Raw genomic sequence first — 13,089 nt, 5'->3', positions numbered from 1 at the left:
ACATAAGGGCGATAGCAGCGGGTGTCAGGAGGAGTGACACCCGCTGGGATCTGTCCCTTACTGCTGGTACTAATACTCCCAACATGGAGCACACTCTGCTCCATGCTGGGAGCTGTAGTACCTGCATTAATAGACATATCGCAGCGAGTGTAACTTCTGACACCTGCTGCGATCTGTCGATTAATGCAGGTACTACAGCTCCCAGCATGGAGCAGAGTGTACTCCATTGTTGGGAGTAGTAGTACTTGTAGTAAAGGAAAGATCACTGCGGGTATCACTCCTGACACCCGCTGTGATGCTCCTGTATAATGTATGGATGCGGCGGCCGCGCTCCTATGGTCCCCTGCACGGCCGTATATATACACATATTCCTATTTCTCACAGAGAGCTGTGATTGGCTGGAACCATCTGGCCAATCACAGCTCTGCGGGAAATATGAATATGTGTATATATACGTGAGTGCAGGGGACCATAGAAGAGCTGCCGCCGCATCTATACAAGAGGATCGCAAGGGACCCCGGCGATCTGTCAATTAGTACAGGTAACTACTACTACCATCATGGAACAGTGTGTTCCATGCTGGGAGTAGTAGTACTACCTAAAAAATGTTTTTAAAAAAATGAAAAACACGCACACAATACATTTTTATTATTGTCGGCTACATTTTTAGTGCTTTACCCGCTCACATAAATTGATCCCTGTTTAAAAATTTATAAACATTTCACAATAAAAATAGATACATTTCGTTAGATACAATTTTTTCCATCACTTCTGTATCTTTTTTATTATTATTTTTTTATGGTACCCTACGAAATTTTAATAAAATCTCCATAATTTTTTAGGATCGCTAAAAAAGTCCAAAAAAGAATAAAAAGATTTACCCGAATGTACCGAATACCGAATGTCCGAGACAGCACCAATCACAATTGCCCAGCAGGAGTGAGGTGGCACTGGTGCCACCTCAAGATCATGGTGATTGGTCGGCTGAGACCGGCTGATGAATCACTGCGTCTTCTGGGCAGTCCTGACGGCACCCGTTCTGCCCCTAGTCTGGAGGGCGAGAGCAGGTACCGACCATGTAGTGTGCAGCGGCGGGGAAAGCTTACTGTTGGGGGCAGGAAATGACTGGCAGCAGGAGGTGAGGCCTGTGTGCCTCCTACTGTTTCATAACTACAACTCCCAGCATGCACAGCCAAAGGGCATGCTGGGAGTTGTAGTTATGTAACAGGTGGAGACACCCTGGTTGGGAAACACTGTGCTGTACAGATGCAGTGGGGCCGGTATGAGAATAGCTCTTAGTGTAAGATTATATGGGAATGGTCCTAACCTTTGAAGTGGGAACTTGCACTTAATGCAGATTCCATTTCTTTGGAGCCAAAAGCAACACGAGTTGTGTGTCTCATCTTGCTCCTCCGCTGCTGCAGAAGCCGTCTCCAGAATTTTTGTGATCTGGAGTATTGTTATTGGAAGTCTCCTTGGCAGCTCTGGAAGACGGATATCATGGTAGAGACGTCTGTGCCGAGAAACGAAGTTCCAGAAAAAACTTTTTGAAGGAGATTTATCATTCTTTTCAAACGTACGGCTTTTATATGACAATTGTTTTTTAACTTACTTTTGCTTATGTGTGACCTATTTATCAAAAAGTCGCACGACTTTGAAAAATAAATCGCACGGAAGCAAAACCTGGGAAACCCACTTGCAAAAGCCTTTTTTTAAAATAGAAAAGTTTTCCCTTATGTTAATAGCCGAAGTTCTTTATCTACCCTTTATTACCATTAGTGTTACTAGAGAGTGACTGGGAGGGGGTGTACTGCATCATGTGACACCCTGACTGGCCTCCCTGGCACTAAATAGCTGCACTCCAACTATCCCGCAACAACCCATCCACCCTCCTCTGAAATTAAAAAAGTATTAAAAACATACTATGCCGCACCATGAATATCCGTACTCTGGGGGCTTTTTTGTTTAATTTTGAGCCCACATTTTGTGACGTTGGTGGGTGGAGACTTGCGCCACCGCGCTGAGGAAGGAGTTTACATCAGGAAGGAAGGCAGCGCAGCACCAACAGGCACATAAACAATAGTGAAGCCACACAAAAAAAAAGCGGCTCGGTACATTACCCACCCCAAAATGTGCATGAAGCTGCATTACTATGGATTTTTTTTTTTTTTTTTTATGGAAAATTTTAGTGCCACATATGGGTTATTTACGTAGTCTGTAAAAATCTTACACAATTATTTTGTGCCTTATTCTATTTTTTACACAACATTTTCAAATATAGTGGGTACGCCAGCATGTACGTGTCCTACAATTAACAAGGTGTGCAGTGTGTATTTTTAACCATAAAATAATAGAGTTGTTATATAATTGTTTCTATAATTAACATTAAGCTTTGTGGTGTCCCGGTATAGGACCTATCCTGTACCATCCTTAAGTCCCCTCAGGAAGAGTCCCTTAGGTTCATAGGGCTCTCCTGCAGGGCTCCCCCCTTGTCTTATAAATGCAGTGTATATTCATTATGTGTATTAATTGTTCATATGTATAAATTTGTACAGTTTGTATAAAATGTATAGGACCTTCCTTGGTCATGTGATCTACTGTCATGTGATATACCCAGAGTTCCATCGGCACAGGAACCCCAGGCATTAGCAACCAATGGGCTTTAGTCCAGCCCCCTAGTATATAAGTGGCTGTAGTCTCTATACTCTCTTATTTCTTGGACTCAAAAGGAAGCACAAAGTCCTGTATACTGCAAATTCATCTCATCTAGACCAAAGCCAAAAGAAACACAACCACTTCTAAAACATGAGTTACAATTCTCTCTACAAATCCAGTGACTACTCCTCAGCTAAGGAATATATCAGTAGCACAGTGGTCTACCTAAATATCTCAATAATAACAAGTCCAAGCAAACCTGTGAGGTATCCTGTGTCCCGGTTGCCTCTGAAGGAACTGCATAATTGTAAAGACTGTTCCCTAAACAAGTAAACGTTCCAGTTTATTTAGAATCCTTGCTGTGGACATTCCTTTATTACAAACCGTTCTTGGGTTGATTGATGGCGGTTACCATACCAGAATAACCACATCCTGGCGTCACGAACACTAAGGGGTTAACAACATCTTGCCCCCAGGGTTTATACAACCAGACCCTGTTACATACTGCTACACCCCAGTCACCACATCTCAATGTAGTAGCAGCAACAGTGAGATAATGTCGAGTATGTATAACCATTGCAGACATCATGCATACCATACAGTGGGGATCAAAAGTTTGGGCACCCCAGGTAAAAATTTGTATTAATGTGCATAAAGAAGCCAAGGAAAGATGGAAAAATCTCCAAGAAGCATCAAATTACAGATTAGACATTCTTATAATATGTCAACAAAATTTAGATTTTATTTCCATCAATTACACTTTCAAAATAACAGAAAACAAAAAAATGGTGTCTGCAAAAGTTTGGGCACCCTGCAGAGTTAATATCTTGTACTGCCCCCTTTGTCAAGTATCACAGCTTGTAAACACTTTTTGTAGCCAGCCAAGAGTCTTTCAATTCTTGTTTGAGGTATCTTTGCCCATTCTTTCTTACTAAAGTTTTCCAGTTCTTTGAGATTTCTGGGCTGTCTGTCACGCACTGTTCTTTCAACATCTATCCATACATTTTCAATTATGTTGAGGTTGGGAAATTGTGAAGGCCATGGCAAAACCTTCAGTTTACGCCTCTTGATGTAATCCCCCGTGGATTTCGAGGTGTGTTTAGGATCATTATCCATTTGTAGAAGCCATCCTCTATTTAACTTCAGCTTTTTCACAGATGGCATCAAGTTATCATCCAAAATTTGCTGAAGTTTTATTGAATCCATTTTTCCTTCTACTCGTGAGATGTTCCCTGTGCCACTGGCTGCAATACAACCCCAAAGCATGATTGATCCTCTCACCCATGCTTAACAGTTGGACAGAGGTGCTTTTCATTAAATTCTGTTCCCCTTCTTCTCCAAACGTACCTTTGCTCATTCCGGCCAAAAAGTTCAATTTTAACCTCATCGATCCACAGAACTTGTTTCCAAAACGGTGAAACGCTAATTTTTGTGGTGAGGATGTAAAAGAGGTTTTCTTCTGATGACTCTTCCATGAAGACCATATTTGTACAAGTATGTTTTTATAGTGGAATAGTGTACCACAACTCCAGTGTCTGCCAGATCTTTCTGGGTTTTGAATTGTTTTTCTCACAATCCTGCGAGCTGTTCTGTTTGATATTTTTTTGGTCTTCCAGATCTTGTTTTAACTTCCACTGTTCCTGATGACTGCCATTTCTTAATTACATTCCGAACAGAGGATATTGACACCTGAAAATGTTTTGCTATCTTCTCATAGCCGTCTCCAGCTTTGTGAGCATCAACTATTTTCAGTTTCAGATTTCTAGACAACTGCTTAGAAGAACCCATGGTGCTGATTGTTGGGGCAAGGTCAGATCAGTCTGGGCATTTAAAACCTTTGAGATTCACATCACCTGGTCTTCCCAGATGATGATTGAGAACAATCCATGACACTGGCAGGTCTCAGCTGTGCAAAGGGGGCAGTGCATGCTATAAATTCTGCAGGGTACCCAAACTATTGCAGACGCCATCTTTTTGTTTTCTGTTATTTTGAAAGTGTAAATGATGGAAATAAAATCTAACTTTTGTTGACGTATTATAAGAATGTCAAATCTGTAATTTGATGCCTTTTGGAGATTTTTCAATCTTTCCTTGGCTTCTTTAATACAAATTTTTACATGGGGTGCCCAAACTTTTGATCCCCACTCTATATAGCAGTCAAATGTCAGTAAGATTGTCAGTCAGTCAAATGTGATAGTACTAATAATATGTGCATAGTCATTAGAGATGCATAATAATATGTAGGTATATCTCTATAAAAAAAACAATAATAAAAATAAATAAAGGTATTGTTGTAAAATGTAAAAGTATTGTTACCATATTCATGGCTGTGTTCTTAAAGGGGTACTCCGCTGCCCTGTGTCCGATGCTCCGCTTCCCAGCGTCCGGAAGTTTATTGTTCCGGACGCTGTGTGCGGGCTTCCGTGTTCAGGGCTGCCCCTCGTGACGTCACGCCGGCCCCCTTCGTGATGTCACGCCCTCCCCCTCAGCGAAAGACTATGAGAAGGGGGGCACGATGGCCATCATGCCCCCTTCCCATAGACTTTCATTGAGGGGGCGGGCATAACATCATGAAGGGGGCGGGCGTGACGTCACGAGGGGCAGCCCTGAACACGGAAGCCCGCACACAGCGTCAGGAACAATAAACTTCCGGACGCTGGGGAGCGGAGCTTCCGACACAGGGCAGCGGAGTACCCCTTTAAGGAACCTTGTCTCAACCATTAAATGGTAAATTATATCCAGCAAGTACTAAAGTTAACCAATATCCTCCTGTTCCCAAGTTACAGAGCATGTATGGACATTTTAATGTGTACTGAAATTGGACGTTATAGTTAAATGCTTCAGAACTACATTCGGCCCAATGGCCATTTCGCTCCTCTCCCTAAGGGGACAGACGTTGAGGGCGACTTTCATTAAACAAGGGGATTTGAGGTGTCCCGGTACAGGACCTGTCCCTTCAGGAAGAGTCTCTTAGGTCCATAGGGCTCTCCTGCAGGGCTCCCCCCTTGTTGTCTCATATAAATGCAGTGTATATTCATTATGTGCATCTATTATTCATATGTATAAAGTTGTACAGTTTGTATAAAATGTATAGGACCTTCCTTGGTCATGTGATCTACTGTCATGTGATATACCCAGAGTTCCATGGGCACAGGAACCCCAGGCATTAGCAACCAATGGGCTTTAGTCCAGCCCCCTAGTATATAAGGTGCTGAAGTCTCTATTCTCTCTCTCTTATCTCTTGGACTTAAAAGGAAGCACAAAGTCCTGTATACTGCAAATTCATCTCATCTAGGCCAAAGCCTAAAGAAACACAACCACTTCTAAAACGTGAGTTACAATTCTTTCTACAAATCCAGTGACTACTCCTCAGCTAAGGAATATATTAGTAGCACAGTGACCTGCATAAATATCCTCAAAACTACAAGTCCCAGCAAGCCTGCAAGGTATCCTGTGTCCCGGTTGCCTCTGAAGGAACTGCATAATTGTAAAGACTGTTCCCTAAACATTTCAAGTAAAAGTTCCAGTTTATTCAGAATCCTTGCTGTGGACATTCCTTTATTACAAACCATTTCTGGATTGGTTGACGGCGGTTACCATACCGGAATAAACACATCCTGGCGTCACGAACACTAAGGGGTTAACAACATCTTGCCCCCAGGGTTTATACAACCAGACCCTGTTACATACTGCAACACCCCAGTCACCACATCTCAATGAAGTAGCAGGTAAACTCAGACTTACAAGTGGGTTGAGTTCAGTTCACATTGGGTGAGATATTAAAAAATTACTGTCATTTCTGTTCCAGCGATATTAATCACACCATTTTTTTTCTCCTCACATTTTTAAAGGTCTCTTGTGCTGCTTTTAAAATATTAACCCCTTAAGGACGCGGGGCGTATCCATATGCCCCCATTTCCGAGTCCTTAAGGACTCAGGGCATATAGGTATGCCCTGCGTTCTTCCAGCTCCTGCCGATCGCTGGGCATGGACCGGGATGCCTGCTGATATCGTTCAGCAGGCATCCCGGCATATTGCCCAGGGGGGGTCCAGAGGTCCATTCAGATGTGCGATTTGTGGTTATTCCGTGTCAATTGGGTCTCTGGTGACCCGGTGACCCGGAAAAAAAGGGTGAATGGGGCTGTCCGAGACAGCCCCATTCCCCCTTACTCAGCAGGAGTGAGGTGGCATGGGTGACACCTCACGATCACGTGATTGATCGGTCGAAGCAGCAGCAGGATTGGGCCCGGCGGCAGGATACAGTGCGGCGGTCCCGGCGGCAGGATACAGCAGGAGGTGAGGCCTGTTCACCTCCTGATGTTGCTTAGCAACAACTCTCGGCATGCAAAGCCAAAGGGAATGCTGGGAGTTGTAGTTTTGCAACAGCTGGAGTTCCAACTACAATTCCCAGCATGCCCTTTGGTAGTCTGTGCATGCTTGGAGTTGTGGTAATGCAACAGCTGGAGGCACATTTTTTCTATGAAAAAGTGTGCATCTAGTTTTTCATAACTACACCTCCCAACATGCACAGACTACCAAAGGGTATGCTGGGAGTTGTAGCAATGTGCCTCCAGCTGTTGCAAAACTACAACTCTCAGCATGCCCTTCGGCTGTCAATGCATGCTGATTGTTGCAGTTTTGCAACAGCTGGAGACACATTGGTTGTGAAACATAGTTTGTTACCTACCTCAGTGTTTTGCAACCAGTGTGCCTCCAGCTGTTGCAAAAATACAACTCCCAGCATATATGGTCTGCCAGTGCATGCTGGGAGTTTTTCCAAATTTTCCATCGCAGCTCAAACTTACTGTAAATCTCCGCCCATGTGAATGTACCATAAAAACACTACACAACCAATGCTGTTACTGAGACATGGTTTAATGAATGGAATAACTGGGACATATCCATACCAGGGTACTCTTTATACAGAAGAGACAGAGAAGGCAAGAAAGGAGGAGGAGTGGCCCTGTATGTGAAAGATAGCATAAAATCTAACCTAATACAAGTTAGTGAGGAAACCACAGAGTCAGTTTGGGTTACGTTGCAGTTTGGTAACCGTGCAGTAACTCGTGTAGGTGTGATATACAGACCACCTGGCCAAGTTAAAGAAGTAGATGATCTACTAGTTGAAAAAATATCTAAAATGACAATGAAAGGAGAAGTTATCATTATGGGAGACTTCAATCTTCCGGATATAAACTGGAAAACCAAAATAGCTAGTTCTGCCAGGAGTACAAATATTCTAAATTACCTACTGGGATTATTTCTACAACAAGTGGTTGAGGAGCCAACGCGGAAGGAGGCCATTTTGGATTTGGTTTTCACAAATGGGGATTTGGTATATGATGTTATTGTAGGCGAAAGCTCTGGATCTAGTGATCACCAGTCAGTGTGGTTTAATATAAGAACAGTGAAGGAGTCACACCACACAAAAACAAAAGTTTTAGATTTTAGAAAAACAGACTTTTCAAAAATGAGATTAGTCATAAATGAGTCCCTATCAGACTGGAACAAATTACATGGAGTTCAGGAGAAATGGGACTACTTAAAAGACGCTTTATTGAAGGCAACAGAAAATTGCACAAGACTTGTCAGTAAAAGCAGAAAAAGGAAGAGACCACTGTGGTACTCAGCAGAAGTGGCCAAAATCATAAAAAACTAAAAACTAGCATTTAGTAATTATAAAACAACCAGAGCAATGAAGATAGGGAATTCTACAAGACTAGGCAGAAAGAGACCAAGCAAGTTATAAGAACTTCTAAAGCACAGGCAGAAGAAAAACTAGCTCAGTCTGTGAATAAAGGGGATAAGACATTCTTCAGATATATAAATGAAAAAAGGAAATCAAAAAAAGGAATAACTAAATTAAAAACAAAGGAAGGAAGGCATGTAGAAGAGAATAAGGGGCTAGCCGACTGCCTTAAGTGAAGACAAATAAATCACAGGGGCCTGATGGGATACACCCAAAATTATTAAAAGAGTTTAGTGGTGAGCTAGCAAAACCGTTAGCAGATTTATTTAACCAATCAATGGTAACAGGAGCCGTGGAAAGATTGGAAATTAGCAAATGTTGTGCCCATTCACAAGAAAGGTAGTAAGGAGGAATCAAGCAACTATAGGCCAGTAAGTCTGACATCAATAGTGGGGAAATTAATGGAAACCCTACTAAAGGATAAGATTGTGGAACATCTAAAATCCCATGGATTGCAAGATGAAAAACAACATGGGTTGACTTCAGGGAGATCATGTCAAACAAATCTTATAGATTTTTTTTGACTGGGTGACTAAACTAATAGATGGCGGAGGGGCAGTAGACATCACATATCTAAATTTTAGTAAGGTTTTTGACACTGTCCCACATAGAAGACTTATCAATAAACTACAGTCATAGAGCTTGGACTCCAATATTGTTGAGTGGATTAGGCAGTGGCTGAGTAACAGACAACAGAGGGTTGTAGTCAATGGAGAATATTCAGAGTAAGGTCTTGTCACCAGTGGGGACCTCAGGGATCTGTACTGGGACCAATATTGTTTAATATCTTCATTAGCGATATTACAGAAGGTCTCGATGGTAAGGTATGTCTTTTTGCTGATGACACAAAGATATGTAACAGGGTTGATGTTCCTGGAGGGATCCGCCAATTGGAAAAGGATTTAGGCAAACTAGAAGAATGGTCAGAACTCTGGCAACTGAAATTAAATGTGGATAAGTGCAAGATAATGCACCTGGGGCGTAAAAACCCTCAGGCAGAATATAGATTATTTTACACTGCCCTGACCTCAGTATCTGAGGAAATTGATTTAGGGGTAATTATTTCAGAAGACTTAAAGGTAGGAAGACAATGTAAAAGAGCAGCAGGAAACGCTAGCAGAATGCTTGGCTGTATAGGGAGAGGTATAAGCAGTAGAAAGAGAGAAGTGCTCATGCCGCTGTACAGAACACTGGTGAGACCTCAATTGGAGTATTGTGCGCAGTACTGGAGGCCGTATCTCCAGAAGGATATAGATACTCTAGAGAGAGTTCAGAGAAGAGCTACTAAACTAGTACATGGATTGCAGAATAAAACTTACAAGGAAAGGTTAACTCCTTAAGGACCAAGGGCGTACAGGTACGCCCTTGGTCCTGCTCTCCTGATATAACGTGGGGTTACACAGTAACCCCGCGTCATATCACGGCGGGCCCGGCGTCATAGTGAAGCCAGGACCCGCCTCTAATAGCGCGCAGCTAAAGTGGCCGGCTAGCTCAGTCGGGCTGTTCGGGTTAGCCGCGGCTAATCGCGGCATCCCGAACAGCTGACAGGACAGCGGGAGGGCCCCCACCTGCCTCCTCGCTGTCCGATCGCCGAATGACTGCTCAGTGCCTGAGATCCAGGCCTGAGCAGTCATGCGGCAGAATCGTTGATCACTGGTTTCTTATGAGAAACCAGTGATCAATGATGATCAGTTTGTGCAGTGTTATAGGTCCCCATGGGACCTATAACACTGCAAAAAAAAGTGAATAAAGATCATTTAACTCCTCCCCTATTAAAAGTTTGAATCACCCCCCTTTTCCAATAAAAAAAAAAACACAGTGTAAATAAAAAAAATAAATAAACATATATGGTATCACTGCGTGCGGAAATGTCCGAATTATAAAAATATATCATTAATTAAACCGCTCGGTCAATGGCGTGCGCGGAAAAAAATAGTGCATTTTTGGTCACTTGTTATATCATTTAAAAATGAATAAAAAGCGATCAATAAGTCCTATCAATGCAAAAAAATGGTATCGTTAAAAACTTCAGATCACGGCGCAAAAAATTAGCCCTCATACTGCCCCACACGGAAAAATAAAAAAGTTATAGGGGTCAGAAGATGACAATTTTAAACGTATTAATTTTCCTGCATGTAGTTATGATTTTTTCCAGAAGTCCGACAAAATCAAACCTATATAAGTAGGGTATCATTTTAATCGTATGGACCTACAAAATAAAGATAAAAAATGTACTACGTAGAAACGGAAGCCCCCAAAAGTTACAAAACTGTGTTTTTTTTTTCAATTTTGTCGCACAATGATTTTTTTTTTCGTTTCACCGTAGATTTTTGGGCAAAATGACTGATGTCATTACAAAGTAGAATTGGTGGCGCAAAAAATAAGCCATCATATGGATTTTTAGGTGCAAAATTGAAAGAGTTATGATTTTTTAAAGGCAAGGAGCAAAAAACGAAAATGCAAAAACGGAAAACCCCCCGGTCCTTAAGGGGTTAAAGGACCTTAACATGTATAGTTTGGAAGAAAGAAGAGACAGAGGGGATATGATAGAGACTTTTAACCCCTTAAGGACCGAGCCCTTTTTCACCTTAAGGACCAGAGCGTTTTTTGCAATTCTGACCACTGTCACTTTAAACATTAATAACTCTGGAATGCTTTTAGTTATCATTCTGATTCCGAGATTGTTTTTTCGTGACATATTCTACTTTAACTTAGTGGTAAAATTTTATGGTAACTTGCATCCTTTCTTGGTGAAAAATCACCAAATTTGATGAAAAAAATGAAAATTTTGCATTTTTCTAACTTTGAAGCTCTCTGCTTGTAAGGAAAATGGATATTCAAAATATATTTTTTTGGGGTTCACATATACAATATGTCTACTTTATGTTTGCATCATAAAATTTATGAGTTTTTACTTTTGGAAGACACCAGAGGGCTTCAAAGTTCAGCAGCAATTTTGACATTTTTCACAAAATTTTCAAACTCGCTATTTTTCATGGACCAGTTCACGTTTGAAGTGGATTTGAAGGGCCTTCATATTAGAAATGCCCCATAAAAGACCCCATTATAAAAACTACACCCCCCAAAGTATTCAAAATGACATTCAGTAAGTGTATTAACCCTTTAGGTGTTTCACAGGAATAGCAGCAAAGTGAAGGAGAAAATTCAAAATCTTCATTTTTTACACTCGCATTTTCTTGTAGACCCAATTTTTTAATTTTTACAAGGGGTAAAAGGACAAAATGTTTACTTGTATTTGTAGCCCAATTTCTCTTGAGTAAGGACATACCTCATATGTCTATGTTAATTGTTCAGCGGGCGCAGTAGAGGGCTCAGAAGGGAAGGAGCGTCAAATGGTTTTTGGGGGGCATGTCACCTTTAGGAAGCCCCTATGGTGCCAGAACAGCAAAAACACACACATGGCATACCATTTTGGAAACTAGACTCCTCAGGGAACGTAACAAGGGGTAAAGTGAACCTTAATACCCCACAGGTGTTTCACGACTTTAGCATATGTAAAAAAAATTATATTTTTTTTTACCTAAAATGCTTGGTTTCCCAAAAATTTTACATTTTTAAAAAGTGTAATAGCAGAAAATACCCCCCAAAATTTGAAACCCAATTTCTCCCGATTCAGAAAACACCCCATATGGGGGTGAAAATTGCTCTGCTGGCGCACTACAGGTCTCAGAAGAGAAGGAGTCACATTTGGCTTTTTGAAAGCAAATTTTGCTCTGGGGGCATGTCGCATTTAGGAAGCCCCTATGGTGCCAGAACAGCAAAAAAAAAACACATGGCATACCATTTTGGAAACTAGACCCCTCGGGGAACGTAACAAGGGGTAATGTGAACCTTAATACCCTACAGGTGTTTCACGACTTTTGCATATGTAAATTTTTATTTTTATTTTTTACCTAATATGCTTGGTTTCCCAAAATGTTAACATTTTTAAAAAGGGTAATAGCAGGAAATACCCCCCAAAATTTGAAGCCCAATTTCTCCCGATTCAGAAAACACCCCATATGGGGGTGAAAATTGCTCTGCTGGCGCACTACAGGTCTCAGAAGAGAAGGAGTCACATTTGGCTTTTTGAAAGCAAATTTTGCTCTGGGGGCATGTCGCATTTAGGAAGCCCCTATGGTGCCAGAACAGCAAAAAAAAAACACATGGCATACCATTTTGGAAACTAGACCCCTTGGGGAACGTAACAAGGGGTAATGTGAACCTTAATACCCTACAGGTGTTTCATGACTTTTGCATATGTGAACATTTTTTTTTTTTTTTACCTAAAATGCTTGGTTTCCCAAAATTTTTACATTTTTAAAAAGGGTAATAGCACAAAACACCCCCCAAAATTTGAAGCCCAATTTCTCCCGATTCAGAAAACACCCCATATGGGGGTGAAAAGTGCTCTGCTGGCGCACTACAGGTCTCAGAAGAGAAGGAGTCACGTTTGGCTTTTTGAAAGCAAATTTTGCTCTGGGGGCATGCCGCATTTAGGAAGCCCCTATGGTGCCAGGACAGCAAAAAAAAAACACATGGCATACCATTTTGGAAACTAGACCCCTCGGGGAACGTAACAAGGGGTTAAGTGAACCTTTATACCCCACAGGTGTTTTATGACTTTTGTATATGTAAAAAAAATTTATTTTTTTTACCTAAAATGCTTGTTTTCCCAAAAATTT

Source organism: Hyla sarda, chromosome 2, assembly GCF_029499605.1.
Source record: "Hyla sarda isolate aHylSar1 chromosome 2, aHylSar1.hap1, whole genome shotgun sequence".
NCBI classification, from domain to species: Eukaryota; Metazoa; Chordata; class Amphibia; order Anura; family Hylidae; genus Hyla; species Hyla sarda.
Note: the sequence above shows the minus strand (reverse complement) of the source record.